We start from the raw sequence: 5,901 nt of genomic DNA on the forward strand, positions 1-5,901 counted from the left end.
TTTCTTGTCTGCTTTTTGCTTTCGTTCTTGAAGAAGGGTACATGTCATCAATGTCAGCGGAAACCACTTAGGCCTATGTCCAAAACACGTGGTACCGTTTCCTTTGTAGAAAATGGAAGAAGAACTTTATTTAGTCACAAGCACAAGTCAATTATTTTCATTGATTAACTCTAGAACACTAAACTGGATTATGTTTGTGATTTTCATAATGCTGATGTCTGAGGTGGGTGCGTCCATGGGTAGCTTCATGATGCTCAGTGACCGTGACATAGAAGGTATGTTTGTTTCCCTGCCCACATCCCTTTTTTTTCCTACAGGCAGGTGTTTGGGTGAATTTCACCCAGGTTTAGTGGTAGAAAAATAAATCCCATACTCCCACAATGGGCTATTTCCCCTCTCACTGGACCATGTGGACCATTCTAACATGTCCCAGAAATGGGTGGACCAAAGGTTAGAAGTTAAAGGACCACTTGACTTCACCACTTTTCATATAGGTATAGCCTACCTTCGTATAATTGTTCCTCACTAATGTTCATGATAAAATACCACCATTTTCTTTCTACACAGTCCATGGGACTCAGGCCATGGGAGAGCCAATATTTTGAAGATAGGTTGAAAAGTGATGAAGTGGTCCTTTAACAGCTCTTTTTTTCCCTTTTTTTTGGTAGAATACTTTCAAAACACCGCATTCAATTTCTACATTTACAGGATGGGCCTATGTGCTAATACGTGGAACCACATCTCATTCTCCCAGATCAGTCATAAATGAGCAGGTGTTGCTGATGTGACAGCAGATGGCTGAAGGGCAGCATGAGCATGCAAGACAGCAAAAAGGACGAGTCAGTGGACCTGGACCGTACGTGTTCTGTTGGTGGTTCTGTTGCGGGTAAGAGAGTAATCTGCAACACTAATAGAGATCCCGTCACAACAAAGCTCATAGCGTCATTAGCTCCGCTTGGAACCTCTATATCTAAACGGCATTAGATCTATGGACCAGAGCTATAGCCAGGCTACTTTACACCGCTACTATATTTTCTGGGCTTCCGTGGAAGCATGATGCTAAACCCTAAAGACAAATAAATCAATCGATTCGATACACTTATAGGCCAACTACATGTACATGAAACATGACGTCGTTCTATAAGCACCATGACCTCCTGACCCAAGGATCGACATTCACACAATAGTATTTACATAGTGATTGACTTATAGGCCTACTTGTCAAATTTGTCCAAATGTTCACCTTATGTCACAAATGTCACACATTTCACAGTTGAAAAGACATACACCGAGTATGCCGTCAGTGATGAAACGTTATTAGGTCCTATTCCTAACAACTAACTTATTTTGTGTTTCGGCATACAAATGTTGTAGGATGCTGACTTTCAATTCACTTCATGTGTGCCTGCTGTTACTCATTTTGTCCACAGGGCGACAGCAACTCCTCACAAACCAACAGAGTTATAATGGATTGCATTTTTATAGCGTGTGCTGTCTGGAAGGTCGAACATAATGTAATGTATCTAGGCTACATGATTTGAACATGCACGGTACATCATTATGAGGGGCCATCGCCATGCTGGCTTGTGGTGGACAGTTTTCTCCTTTTTTGCCACGAACATACAAAATGAGTGGACAATAATATTCCCACAAACACAACGAGTAGGTTAGTTGGCTTACTTATAGGACCAAAACAGTATGTTATCGAGGAATCTCAATATTCCAGTAGATATGAGGTAAAAACAATTGGGTCTAATCAAAAAGGTTTATTTGAAGATAATACAAAAATGAGAAGTCAAAGAGATAAAGTACAAAGTAATGTACACTGATGAATCCAAATAGAAAAGTACAAGTGTCGAAAAAGGATAGCTGTGCAAGCAGCCGATGAACCGTACAGGAGCAGAGTTGCACTTGTTCCTCGGGGTTTAGTCTGGCATATTAGCTGATGTGGTATCCATTTTAGTCCATATTTGCAATATTCTATGTCAAGACTACATTTCTGTGCTAAGTCAGTTCGTCTCCAAGGCCAGCTGTCTTTGTTCGTGCACACACACGCACGCTTCCGGATCCGTCTATCAGCACCGGCCCCACAGGTTGGAGGTATTCTAAACAAAGCTATACTGAGACACACAGACCAGCTAATGATGCCTGGACATCACTAAATGCCATGTGCACATACACACACATACACACACACACACACACACGCATGCACACACACACACACTCATGCACATGGACACATAAGGCGGGGGGGTGCTATTGAATAACACAGGGAGGCCCTGGACGCCAGAACAGCGTGCACGTGCATTTACAGTAATGTATATAAGGCCAGACAAAGAACGATCTGGGCAGCCGGTTTCCCCCATTCCTCCTTCTCCTTCTCTCCCCAATTTAACTGGGTCATTCTCCCCGACGGCGTAAGGCCGTCGGACCTATGCTGTTTGCTGTGCTGTGTACTGAAATAAACATCAAGGAACATCATCTCGTCGTCTGTCTGCCGTGCACATTTACTCTCCTGTATGGTATTTTAATATACTACAGATGGTGCCGAACCCGACCTTCATGGTGCCTTTTTGTGCCAGTTAGGAGAAGAACCAGCGGCTTTTTATTCAGTCTAATTCGAAGACGGGGACTTTTTGTGGACGGCAATGAAGAAATTCCAGCGGGCCCGACCATGAGCTTGTCTACGCAGCGGGGATGATGACGACGACCACTGCGATGAGGAGTGTTGCGCAACGGGAACCGATGCCAGCCGCCGGATGGGTGGACAGCGGAGCGGCCTGCGAGCAACAGCCACACGGAGGCCTCGACGAACATCACCCCGGCGTGGGGACGGCGGTCGCGGGCGACGGCCTTACACCGTCGGGGAGAATGACCCAGTTACATTGGGGAGAGAAGGAGAAGGAGGAATGGGGGCAACCGGCTGCCCAGATCGTTCTTTGTCTGGCCTTATATACATTACTGTAAATGCACGTGCACGCTGTTCTGGCGTCCAGGGCCTCCCCGTGTTATTCAATAGCACCCCCCCGCCTTATGTGTCCATGTGCATGCGTGTGTGTGTGTGTGTGTGTGTGTGTGTGTGTGTGTGTGTGTGTGCATGCGTGCATGCGTGTGTGTGTGTGTGTGTGTGTGTGTGTATGTGTGTGTATGTGCACATGGCATTTAGTGATGTCCAGGCATCCTTAGCTGGTCTGTGTGTCTCAGTATAGCTTTGTTTAGAATACGTCCAACCTGTGACTTGATGGACTATGGGCCGGTGCTGATAGACGGATCCGGAAGCGTGCGTGTGTGTGTGCACGAACAAAGACAGCTGGCCTTGGAGACGAACTGACTTAGCACAGAAATGTAGTCTTGACATAGAATATTGCAAATATGGACTAAAATGGATACCACAATCCCCCCTTTCAACAGACTAATCGTCTGTTTAATACAAAATGTATAGTCCATATTCATAACTGTTGCTTATACCCCCCTTGACCCTCAGCTGGACACTATACATTCAAGACACCACAAATAACAGCATTACAGTATAAGAATTTCCCCAAAATGGTTTTCAAACAGACATTCAAGATTACTTGCCATCTAGGTTATATAGCAGTGATTTCACGAATTGCAAGTCATCGTCCCACACGAAAGTTCCATTGCCGTTTCCAAGTTCTTCCTTCAAAACACACAAGTCATCTCCCCCGACACTGCTTTTCTCAGAACCGTTCAGAACATTTGAGTACTGCCAGAATAAGTCAGCTCGAGGGAGCAATTAATGGTGTACCAGAACATTCTCCAAAATCCTTTAATTTCAGTTTGTAAATGTCAATGATGGCTCCTCAACACGTGAAAAGGTCAAATACGGAGTCCCACAAGGCTCTGTGCTTGGACAAATACTTTTCTCCCTATTATCAATATGCTTATGCAGATAAATGTGTCGTCACTGAGTCGGGTCATAACAGAGTATCGTTAATTACCTGACGAAATGCCACCTTTCTCAGAAAATGGCCCAGTGAGGCCTTCCTGCCACCAAGCTTTTTGCTCGGTCATAAATATCCCATTTTAATCCGGTTTGTAAGCTAAATTAACAAAATAAAAACAATGTTTTGAAAGCCCCCTTTTTTCCTGCACTTCAGAAGGAAAAATAAGCTGCAAGCACCAGCTGCACCACAGAAAACCAAACCGGAGCAAACATGACAAACTCCACCACTCTAACAAACTCCGACAGCCTAACAAACTCCGACAGCCACATATTTTAGCACACACACACACACACACACACACACACACACAGACCCCTTCAGCTTAGTTCTGCATAACGAAACAAATCCAAGCCTAGCGTGTCACAGGCAGTTTCCCTCTTTATGCCCAAAATGACTGGCTATCCACAGGTTTTATAGCAATTGTAGAATTAGACGGAGCATAAATTATGCTTCATGGTGTCAGAGCTAACAACGCTAACAACTCTACTATGGCATAAGACTCGAACTCAAACATTTTCATGTAGGCTATGTGGTAAAGAACTAGTATGACATAAGAATAAGCCCCCTGTTTTCTCCCTCTCTCACGAGCCCACAATCTCACCCCTGTCTGCTTGACCTTGTACCTGTTTTCTCCCTCTCTCACGAGCCCACAATCTCCCTCCCGCAAAAACCAAGCAAGCAGAGTTCAGAAGTGCAATTGGAAACAGATGTTTGAGGAAAAGCTGGAAGGGACAGGGGTAGATAACCATTTTTGACTGGTTGCCTGAGCTTGGGGTTTCGAAGAATAAACAACATGGCAGAGGGCCGAGTGTCGTGTCAGCAGCATGTCGACGGGGGAACAAACCCACAAAAACGGAATAGTGCTGCCATCACAATCACTATTCTATTCAGTCAAGTCTGGTTCTCCTCCCTCTGAGTCTGTCTCCGGCTCCTCCCTGTTCATCTGAGGCTCCTCAACAACATATTTTTATCATGTATGTAGGAGCCAAAATATACATTTTTGTTTGTTGTTTATTCTATTTGTTTATTTTTTCCCACGCTTGGGTTTTCAATGTGCCACAGCCCTTACCTGATTGATGAGCTCCTGCTGTGTGTCTGCTAATCATTTTACTTATGTCAGCTGTGTGTCTGGGCAGTGGCATTCAGTGAGAGAATGGGGGTGAGCTCTAGGCTCAATATTTTCTGTTGACCGTTTATCTTTTGATCGTTTATACCAACAGAGTACGTTTTCATTTATCAACATTTTCAGTATATTCTTGGACCTTGTTTATTTGTCAATAAATCACCTTAACTACAATAAGAACTTTTCTGGATTTGATTGAAAGAAACGCGTCATACAGTTCCTGCCGACAGCTCAGCCTCATAGCACTACTACTATTTGATTTGATGGGAAGAAGTAGTCGCTACAACAAGACTATTAGAGACAACACAGTAATATGTCCTTTCACCATATATGGAAAAAGAATCTTCAACTAGCTTCAGAGGCCCTTTTGCCTCCTCACAACGGGTGGCACTTGAAACAGTAGAACAGAGCACAGGCCCATGTAAACACACAAGGGTGCGCATGCACACAAATGCACGCACACACACAAATGCACGCACACACACACACACACACAAATGCACGCACGCACGCACTTTTGGCATCTGAACTAGCTTCAGAGGCAAAAGGGCCTCTGAAGCTAGTTGAAGATTATTTTCCCATATTATGGTGCCAGGACACCACCTGTGTTGTCTCTAATACTCGCTGTGTCCTCAGCTACTCTCTCGCTGGCTTACGAGGGAGGGCTTCACGGTTCCTCTACTAAACCAAACATCTGTTCCCTGAACCCCTATACCTCACTTCACACTCTGAGCTAGCTCAGTGCATGTGTGTTTGTGTGTGCGTGCGTGCAGATTAGTATAAGTGCATGTGGGTGCAAGTGGTGTT

This window comes from Protomyctophum parallelum (assembly GCF_964188405.1).
Source record: "Protomyctophum parallelum genome assembly, chromosome: 1".
Classification (NCBI taxonomy): domain Eukaryota; kingdom Metazoa; phylum Chordata; class Actinopteri; order Myctophiformes; family Myctophidae; genus Protomyctophum; species Protomyctophum parallelum.